This window comes from Oncorhynchus keta, chromosome 31, assembly GCF_023373465.1.
Source record: "Oncorhynchus keta strain PuntledgeMale-10-30-2019 chromosome 31, Oket_V2, whole genome shotgun sequence".
NCBI lineage: Eukaryota > Metazoa > Chordata > Actinopteri > Salmoniformes > Salmonidae > Oncorhynchus > Oncorhynchus keta.
The window spans coordinates 6,437,147-6,448,560 of NC_068451.1; the positions used below are offsets into that span (position 1 = coordinate 6,437,147).

The following is an 11,414-nucleotide window of genomic DNA, read 5'->3' on the forward strand; positions in this document are numbered from 1 at the left end:
CTGCCTGGGACAATATTTACATGAAATTTGTGTCGATTTGTGATAAGCATGCCCCTGTGAAGAAACTTAGAATAAGTGGAAGGGACAATCCCTGGTTTTCAGATAACTTGGCAGAATTAATTAGAACGAGATATCTCTTAGGCTCAAGCTAGACATACAAATGTTCAATAAAATTGATCTGGTGTGTTAGAAATGCCGGGGACGATTCTGTTCTCAGTCCGCCACTGCATTTAATTAAGCACATAGTTTTGTCATTTGAATACACAACGGAAAACAATCACTTTAGGCTTAGGAAGACAGGTTCAATATGATGCTTGGAGCCTGAACAACATCTCTCCAAACACTCAGAATATACTGCAAACGAAATACATTATTGAAGTGGCATAACTTAATAAAGCAAATATTTTGGAATATTGTCAAACATTGATACAGAAGAACAAACATACCTTCTCACAACACTCGACCACACCCCAAACATTTCTTCAAAAAGACTGCATGGTCCCCAAAATGGCTGCCTTCAGAGAAATCTTTAAGAGGTGCTTTTATATGCCTACATTTGACAGAATGTTCTATGAAAGAGCTCAAAGCAAAACCATTCTCAAGTAATGCATGGATATCTATAGATAACATAATAATCAATAATATCTATTTGACAGTCTTTACTTTCCAGCTCTAAAATGTAAATTTTGTCCTCCACAAGAGTTGGATTAGCTTGTCCTACTTTGAAGAGGACAGTGACAATTGACACCTATGATCCCCCCCAATGTGAAATACTTAAAATATAATAATAACCTTTATTTCAAATAGTTTGACAAATGTATTAATCTCTTGTGGACAAACGCACGGAACATCAAGCATCTGACTAAATTACGTGAGATTTCCCTTCTGGGTTTCCAAGATAACTTAATGAGCAATCTCAAGACGTTTAACTTGACTTCCCTATCTCTACTGTTATGGGCCCCACCACCCCACGTCATGTTATCTTTCCAGTATATGGTGAATTCCAAATAAGGATGTGGCTGGCTGTTCAACTCAAGTGGCCCTGGAACCTGAGCTCCATTCCACCACTGTTCCATCTGATCCTGTCTACACCAGAGTCGGATGGAAGTCTTTCTGGGTGCTGGGGCTGTGTGGTGAGGGGTGTTGCTCTCTAATTGATTTTTCTTTATCTCTGAATCACTCTACCTACCAAGCCTTTCCTTCTGATTCACCTGCATCTAACAGAAGAGAGGGGGGGAAAAGATCACAATATCTGTTATTGGTGAGTGAGTTTGAGAAGCTCCTATTAGGAAATTGAATCGCCATGTTCAACTGTGTGGATATGTCAAATTATTTACTTATTGGTAATTGAATATGATTTAGTGTGTTATATCATCATTATTTGTATCTAATTTGAAATGTTTTGAATCTAACCTGATGCCATGACCTCTTCAGTTTGAATGTAACAATTATACAACAATTTTGGCACTACTAGCTGATCTGCCCTCATACTACTTATACTCTTTTGGAATATTAATGGGAAAAAACTATATCTCTCATTCTGGGATAGGTATAACATGTTTATGTGCTGTGAATATACGCTAAAGACGATTGTGAAAGAGATTATTTTCCTCTCTGACCTTTTTGTTTTTATGACAAATTATTACTGATTGTGAGGTCTACTGTCTCAGGTCACGTTCCAGCAGAGAATATACCTCTAATGGAAAATTAAAGGACAGATTGTCAAATAAGGATTTGTACATATCTCCGATCTGTTCACCACATTAACTAAAAGTACAATTGAAGATTTGCAGAGAAATAGTCATAACTTTAACTTTGTTACCCTGTTAGAGGTTATTGCCTAATTGAGAAAGAGGGACTGTTGTAAACATTTACCACAACGGCTTAAGAGAAGAACATGTTTAAGGAGAGACAGAGGAACGAGGTATAGAACATGTTGAGATGTTGTTCTTGACTCTATTCTATCTTTATCACACATCCATTACACAACAAAGGGTGTCAACATCACTCTGAAACAGTAAGATGCTTTTGTGAGAATAATGTGCCAGTATAGGTAGTTTGGGAAACAACCTTTTTAGGGCACAAAAGTCCACCCCATAAATGACATTATAAAATCCAAAATCCAATCAAATCCAAAATCCATGGTTATAGGCATTCCATAGAATAACCATGGCATCTAAAGGCACTCAAACATTTACATAAATGAAGCTTGTTTATTGAACATTCTGACATTTGTATTATACTGATAAGTTAGCCTATAGATGGAAAATATATCATAACCCTTCAACGGAAAATAGGAAATTGGCATTCTCATTTGCGTTCAAATGTAATAACTTTTTTTTCTGTCCATCTTGCTCTAGGTCTCTCGTTCTCCCACACTCTCTGTCTGTCACTCTCTCTCTCTGTCACTTTCTCTTTCTCTCAAGGCAGCAAGGCACATTTAGGAGCCGAAGGCAATTAGCGCCCTGCAATAATAATTAGGCGAAATACTGCAAAGGAAGAAGAGCGAAGTGGAGGCCTTTAATGCAGACAGCTGATAAGCAGTAAATAGAAGAAGATTTCCGTGGCCTCGCATCATGCATCCACGACATAGGGTGCGTCCCAAATGTAGAGTGTACCTGAATTACAACCCAGCAGCCCCCAGTCAACTCCCAGAAGGGGACAGTCCCACATGACAGACAGGAAATACCCATCCTCTCTTTTTCCTCACAGAACATATGTAAGAACATACACAAGCATGGCCTGAGGGAATCAGCTGGTGGCCACCTTGCCATTGGTGACTGGTGCACTCATCTTTAGACTTTAGAATCAAAGTCTTTAAGTAATTAACACATTTCCTATGACTGTGGAATTGTGAGTATCCCAGTGTTTGTTTGCTTGTTTGTTATAGACAGCTGTCTAATCGTGTTTTTTCCCTCGTGTCAGTTGTGTATGATGCATCTTCTCTCATGTCAGCTTGTAGTGTCAAACAATATGTTCAACAGTATGTTCAGGTTAGAAAAAATATAGTCATTATCGCTTCCATTGCTATTTATACACTGTTGTCCATCAATAACCGGAATTTCAAATGTTGTTTTGATTCCATTGAATGCAATGTAATTTCACCCTTCTTCAAAATCAGTCATTTCACATCTTCCCCTCTCACAGGTTTGTATCACCATGGCATCAGCCTGGATTACAATGTTTGCCACACTGCTGCTGGCATTTGTGAATGGAGCGAAAGATGTGTGTGCCATCTTTGTAATAAATAACCTTCTCTAAATGGCAACACCTTGTCAGCAGTAGAAAAGACAATAGAATAGACACTTCACATCCCAATGTATTAAAAATGTTGTTTTGAAATGTAAATCTTGAAAATATCAATGTAATTTGAGTTTCACTGAGACATGGGAATATAGGCAAGAAATATGGAGCTGTATTTCACAATAAGTCATTTATTTGGTGGCTTAAAGAGCCATTTGTCCACCTCCCTCAATTCTGCTGATGAATTAATCTGCTCTTGGCTCTCTTTCCTTTCCTGACAGAGGTTCACACATCTCCATCTGTGCGGGTACACACTTCCACCCCTGTGGTGGCCTTTGGGTCACCGGTGACTGCCTCTTGCGTCATCAGAGATGACTGGCCCCTCATAAAGGGAGAAGCCATTCACATTGTCTGGCACCTCAACCAACTCTTTATTCCCAGCAGTTCTGCAGCAGCCAATGAGAGTGGTAGAAACACTGCAGCGGCCAATGAAAGTGGTCGCATCTCCACAGTTTTATATTCTGTGGCCAATCAGTGGCTGGAACTCAAGTGTTTATACCTAGCTTCACGGACACCAGTGGATATCTCACGTGCTGTGTCCTCCACACCTTCCCATGCCAGATCGTAGGAGCAGTGGAGATAAACGCTGGATGTGAGAGAGATTTTTTTTCTTTCTTTGTTTCTTTGTTTGTTTATCCCTGTTCAGTGGTGTGCTGTATGTATAGTCTACCATAACTCCATTATCATTCAGAGTAAGGGATATCCCTTACCCCACATAAAAAGATTACAGATGGGGACCATGGTAAAGAATGACATTTCTTTATTTTATAAAAAAAAAATGTAAATGTTGGAATGAAAAAATGCAGGTCTGTCTTGCAGTGCCACACCTCCCTGAGAAATCCACTCCTCCCTGAGAAATCTAAGTATACTGAACACGAAATAAGAATAAATTCAAATGTTTTTACACGGTCACACACAGTATGTGCGCATGTGCACGGGTTCGCCTCACGCTGCTACAGCGTGGTAGCCACAGGACCAAAACAGCTGTGAAGTTGAGCCTCTTAGTTATTGCAGAAATTGACCCACAATGCTGTTTACTTTCTGCATCTACTTCATGTCGCTGAGTCTACCTTTACATGTTTTAAACATACGCTTCACCTCAGATAAAGAATAAAAACCTGAACTGATAAAAACAGTCTGTAATGTAGTTCTGAAGATTTTATCATTTGCTGTTCCAAAATCAAATTAAATGTCATTTTAAGGCTCTATTTATATCAGCAGATGTCACAAAGTGCTTATACAGAAACCCATTCTAAAACCCCAAAACAGCATGCAATAAGTTGTAGATGCACAGTGGCTAAGAAAAACTCCCTAGAAAGGCAGGAACCCCCCAGGGGTGAGCGCTAACTAACTTTAACATTGTTGTGCTCACCCCAATAATTGTTATTTCTATAGTTCCAGCACCATAAAACCTTAGCTGCCTGACTAACCTTACAAAACTGGAAACCCTCTCATGCCAATGGGACCCAGGACAGGACACCCACCTGCCCACACAGTACACTCTTTACACTGAGATCAGGTAACAAGTGGCTATTGGTAGAGAACAAGTGAATATGTTGTATTTTTTAAATATACATTTACATGTCAGATGTATATTGTAATTACGATGCTATTTATTAAATGCTTTCTTGGACAATCTACCTACTTTGCCCCTTAGGGCCACTGTACTATAAATGCCTGTAGATGTGTGGTGGTTATCCAAAGAGAACCTGTTTAGATGTTACTTCAAATATACTTTCTGTGACAACCTACTAATATCACTATGCATAGGTGTGGAGGTTATGCAAAGAGAACCTGTTTAGATGTTACTTCAAAGATACTTTCTGTGACAACCTACTAATATCACTATGCATAGGTGTGGAGGTTATCCAAAGAACTTAAAGTGGAAGATGCATAACTGTTATTTGCTCAAGAAGTTGTATTATTTCTTCATCTAAACAGGGATTTACCAGAGAGCAACACTGACAGTATACCACGTACTGGTTTTGTTCTCTTCTCAGAGATAGAAATATATGTCAAGGTGGTGAATGCCTTGGGTCAAGCCACCTCAACACCTTTGCTTCTGGAGCCAATGGAGTCAGGTAAGGAAGTAGTGATTTGGGCTGTGATTTACAGGATATGGTGTCCATATTAGGACAGCCTCAGTCACACGGACTTGGTGTCACTTGTGACTCTGAAGCTGTCTTAATACAGACACTGTAAAGACAGTTATTCTGAAGCTCACTGTATTCTTTAACCCTAAAAGACAGAACCTTATGTACAAGTACTTTGTGGCATTGTATTGAGATGAAGCTATTCACATCATAGGAGTTTTAATATAACTCTCATATTGCAGCCAAGGTTGACCCTCCAAAAGTTCCGAAGGTCCAAGCAGAGCCAAACAGATATGGCTGCCTAAGGCTCAGCTGGGGTCTCTCTGAACAGCAAGCGTGGGTGACCATTGTGACCTTGGAGGTGCGACTGAAAACAGCAAGCAGTGGAGTGAAGAACCAGTAAGAGAATGTCCATTTCCTAAGTGTCCACATACTGCAACCGTTTGAACAAAAATTATTTGGATTAAACAACATTAACAATAAATAATCATACCAACTGTACTAGGTAACCATAAAAATGATTACATTGTGTGTGTGTGTGTGTGTGTGTGTGTGTGTGTGTGTGTGTGTGTGTGTGTGTGTGTGTGTGTGTGTGTGTGTGTGTGTGTGTGTGTGTGTGTGTGTGTGTGTGTGTGTGTGTGTGTGTTTGTGTGCATGTGTGCATGTGTGTTAGGTCCCAGTGCCCCGCTTAATGCGCCAGAGACCCATGGAGGTGTGTCGTCTGCTCCACGGGACAGAGTACCACATCCAGATACGGGTCGATGGAGCGAATGGAGTAACAGCAATACTGCAGTTACGCTTAAGAGGGGTATGTCCTGCATCAGTTCTGTTTAATGTAACGTCATTTATCACTCCCATGGGACAAATCTTTTCATCTATTTCTTATTCTTCCATTCATTGGGCTTGCTTTTCACTCTATGCTAATGAAATGTCCCACATTTTCTAGCCCACTTTTTACAGCTCTGGTAGAGCTGTATGTATTGACTATGTATTTTACTAGCTCTTTGGTCGTGAATTTCTAGCCTACACCTGTCGAGTCTGGAAGAATTCTCCTCTTCTCCTCACACAACTGAGAGGCACAGACATTTGATGAATTTCAAAATGGCCACTTCTGCTTCTTTTCGGCTCCCACCGGACCACACGACTCTTGGATGAAGGTATCTAGGGAGCAGAGGCAAAAGCATCTCGGTGTATACTTGTTTTGGAAGGTAAGAACAACACACAGAACACACTCAAACTTGACACGTCACAAACTTGAATATGTCCTGTGATAGTGGTACACAATTTGCCTTTCCTCCTTCATCTCCTTTCTTCCTTTTGTAGCCATCGAAGCAGTTCCATGCCAATGGCAAGATCCTGTCCTGTGTTGTCTCAACTCATGACAAAGGGACAGTTGTGCGTCACATTGGATAGCCACTGTGTTTTCTGGCTTGCCAGGGGGGCAAGGGAAGTGTTCCTCGGTGCTGGGAACGCTGCAGGGACATCCAGCCCCTACTGAGGTGGAGGGGTTTCAACACAGAGGTAAAGCTTTATTATTAGATAGATTGTGTATAAAAATATATTTGACTCAATCTTTTAGCATTCTGTTCATTAGTCCACTGTCCACTGTAAAATCCCAATAGTATGTCAGTAGTACATTTTTCAAGATAGAGCACTTTCAGTACAGGGTGAAAACTAAATATCCCTGTTTCTGAATTCCAAATCAACCCTTACCACTCCTGTAGATCTGAGAGGATTGCATATACTGTACCTGTATATCAGCATTATGGTAATAGCTTCATCTGATTGGTTGGGTGGAAATGTCAACATATTTCTTCCACCTATGCATTTCTCTGATCTAGGCTAGGGGTCAATTCAGCCGAAGGTGTTCTGTGTGTTATGGTAGCATCCCAAACACCCTATTCCCCATATAGTGCACTACTTTTGAGTCCTATGTGCACTTTACAGGGAATATGATGTCATTTGGGACTCAATCTGTGTCTTTAAGCTTACCTGTGACATATTGTGTGGTAAATATCTGCATCTGTCCCCAGTTCTGGCAGCAGTCTCTGACGTCAATGTCCTTCCTCATGATGAGAGATCACTGCTGGTCCAGTGGACAAGCATACATTCATCCAGTGTCACAGGCTATGTGGTGGAGTGGAGGCCATTGTGGAAAATGGACCCTTCCCTCATATTGTTTGACCACATTGACAGGAATCAATCCAGCACTCTAATATCAGGTATGGTTTATGTCAGTTATAAGGAATACATACATATACTGTGGTTTCATTCACCTGTCATGTCTCTAGTTCTGTGTTAGAAGTTTGTTGGAGGACTATGTACTTCTTTTATATGCAATTCTCCTGGCTGCACAATTCATTTATCTGCAGGGACAATGACGTTTTAATTGAATTGCATCTACGGTATCAGCATGTGAGTGTGTTCTCTAGTTTGTTGTTTGGGTTGATTTGTGCAGACTTTTTCTTTGCAGGATTTGTCCACATGCTATGAGCTTAAGGACTTGGATCCACTCTTATCTCTTTCTTCTTGTCTACAGAGAGCATCGAGCCATACAATCCCTATGGGATCTCTGTATATCCTAGGTATAAGGACGGAATTGTCCTTCCTCAAACCATCGAGGCGTACTCTAGACAAAAGGGTGAGTCGGTAAACACTAACCCTTACACCTTGGACTTTGTACGATCTTTACAATATCAAAGGAGGTGTTGCAGGCTTCCTTTGAGTCAATGAGGTGTGAATCAGCTGCAAAACATACTGACGAAAGGTGGTACAATGCTTCCCTCTATTGGAGACATAGAGCAAATTACACCTCCGCATACTGCTTCCACCATTTACTATAAGCTTAATCTATTCTATTTATATCAAACACCTACACTATAGCTCTTTGTCAGCATGACAATACCAACAAATCAGAACACTATTAGTGTTATGACATTATATAATTGATATGGTAATCAACACTTTTTTTTATTGCCATTTAATCCATATAGTCCTCAATGTTCTCTATTGTTTCTGGCAACCCCATCTGCCTCCCCAAATCTGAGGGTGCGGGAAACGTTGCATTCTCGTATTGAGCTTACCTGGGAGGAAACGCCGCTATGCCAGAGGAATGGGATCGTGCGGAGCTACCAGGTCTTCTACTGGGATGAGCAGGGAAACACCAAAGGTGGAAAGATGCTTATTGCGATGCTGTTGATGATACAGCTATAGATGACTGACAGTTCATGCAAAAGCCTTATTTTGCCAGGCTGTCATTGTAAATAAGTATTTAGGTCACACTGTATATGGATAGTCTAGAGTAGACACTCTACAGATGCTCATACGATCAACAAACTTGCTGTTGATAACCAACTGCTTTCTAAGGTTGTGGTTAGGATTAGAATAAGGGTTAGGGTAAGGGGTTAAGTTTAGGGTTAGGATAATGGTTAAGGTTAGTGTTAGAGCTTGGGTTGAGGTTAGATAGTTAGTGGAGCATCTACAGATGGACTATCCAAATAAAGTGTTTCCAGTGTTTATTCCCAACTGACTCGCCTGGTTAAATAAATAAACATGTAACCTCAAGCTGCAGTTGCTGTGTCCCTCTTTTACAGTTGTGACTGCTGAGCTGGGAAAGGGGAGGGTGGTTCTAAGAGAGCTCAACCCTTCCTCCTCATACAAAGCCTTTATTATGGTTAGCACAGGTGGTGGGAGTCTGAGCGGATCAGAGGTTACCCTCAAAGCTGAATCAATGGGTTGGTATTAGAATTTTGTCAATGAGACTAAAGTGCTTTTAAATACAAGTCATATGCAGTATTATTTGAGGACTAGTCTCGCTTGCCAAATTCATGGCGCTCCACCCTATGTGAGGTCAGATACCGTATCAGGAAATTGTCTGAAACATATGTCCTAAATCTAAATGCATATATTTTCAGATGCCTTTGCTATCATCTTGATAGTTATTTCCTCTGGTGGTGAGCTGTCATTGCTCATCATTATCTCAGTTCTGGCCTGCTTCTCAACACATGAACGGTGAGAACTCAACATTGACTTCATGTCAGTAAATACTTGTGTGTTTGTGCTATTTAAAAACAATACAAGTTTCTGTTCCCAGCTGAAGGTTGAAAATGTGCTTTTGGCCCAAGATCCACATGGAGCTGATGTTCTGGTGTTTTTACAATCTTATGTCCAACAATGAAAATGCAAAAAAATATATATATTATTATATTATGTCTAAGCTTCTAAGGCAGGGATCTCCCAACTGGCGGCCCGGCCCGTGTGCCAAGTTTGAGCAAAAAAAATAAAAATAATATATTTATTTTTTTGCATTTTCATTGTTGGACATAAGACTGTAAAAACACCAGAACATCAGCTCCATGTGATTTTAATTTGGAAATCTTTTCCCAAGTATTCCCATGCACAGGGGTGCAACTTTCACTGGGGACAGGAGGGTCATGTCCCCCCTACATTCTGAAATATCATTCTTGTCCCCCCAAATTCTATCATTGCAATGTGATACAAAAGTGTGGCCGCGGTGGACTTTAGGACCATGCGGATTCCTCTGAGCAGTTGGGAAGACAAGTTTTTTTCAGTGCAATGTGAGTTTTTTTTTGTTTGGCAATGAAACGTCACTGATCTGTCAGTTTCCCTAGCTAATTATCTACTTTTCACACTGACACAGTAACAAACAGCTTATGCTTTAAATGCTTCACTGCCATGGTGCACAGTAGAGGTCTGTGGGAACGATCTCGTCATCCCACTGCCACCTGTACCTGCTGGCTTTCTGTCCAACTCCCACCCCCTATCAGAAGAACTGGTCCCAAACCCAGCCATGGTCTCAGCAATTTTGCGACCTATAGGCAATATCAAATGAGCAAAAATAACTTAAGTTAAAGGTTAAATTAACAGAAGTTCTCACATGGCCATTATATTGTATTACAGGGCTATATCAGCCAATATGCTAGATGAGGTTTGAAGAGAGCAGAGTTGGAGAGACTTACACTTTCTCTTGAGCTATTTATAAAGCCTACCTTTTAGGAGTGGGAAGATTTTCAGACGAAGAAATATGAAAAATAAATATTTAGGCCTATTTCTAGGAAATGTAGTAAACTATAGCCTATTCATAGGCCTATTTAGGAGGTACATTTCCTTGGAAAGGTAACTGCTCCCCTCATGCATAGGCTATAACCTACTCTATTTGAGACCAAACGCGCACCTGATCTCGCAGGTATGGCTACTTAACTGAAAGTAGCAAGAATGACTGACAGCAACACTTGCTACGTTTTGCATAGGTCTATTGGAAATTGCCTATCTTTTAGGAGGCCGATTTGCAGCCAAAGACAAATAAATGGGTAATGAATATTTATTGAAAATGAAAAGGCACAAAGCTCGCGTCCCATACTAGCCTAACCTATATGCACCTTGTGCTCTTTCCTTTTCAATTATGATTACTTTGTTGTTAATGTACTTCGACTCACATTGGTTGAGCGCCCTCCACACCGTTCCATTAGCAATATTTATTTACAGACACTGTAGTAGACTACAGTCTAATTGGATTGAAGTTGATTTCATATTCAAGTTAACTGCCACGTGATTCTCCGGCCATGTAGGCAGCATATTCTATTTCAGTTAGACCACACATACAAGGCACACTTGAACTCTCATGCCCAACTAGAAGAGGCAGGCTACTGAAGTTGAAGCAGTGAATTCTGAGTGTGTGAGTAGTGCAAAAAATATGTCCTTTTAATACAGTAGGTAGACTAACGTTTCCAAATAAGCTTTGGGAGAACAACAATATTTTCATCCCAAAGTCATCTGTCTGACCGCCTGCTCCTGTCCGCAGCATGAAAAATGCTGACCACACCACAATGATCTCTGTCGGGATGCAGTTCCCTGGGATGTAGCCCTCTAGTGCAGTCAGTACACAACACGAACCTCATCATATCTAAGCAGGATCAGACAGCCAGGGAAGACCCGTCTACGGAGCTCAGGAGAATTTTGCAGCATATTAACAATATCAGTGAATGATACAAAGTTCCA

At 40.6% G+C, this 11,414-nt stretch overlaps 1 pseudogene; it reads left to right on the plus strand.

The window, feature by feature from the left end:
* The first annotated feature begins 3,159 nt into the window (after positions 1-3,159).
* LOC118364031 (granulocyte colony-stimulating factor receptor-like) lies at positions 3,160-11,278 on the plus strand (annotated as a pseudogene).
* The last annotated feature ends 136 nt before the right edge of the window (positions 11,279-11,414 follow it).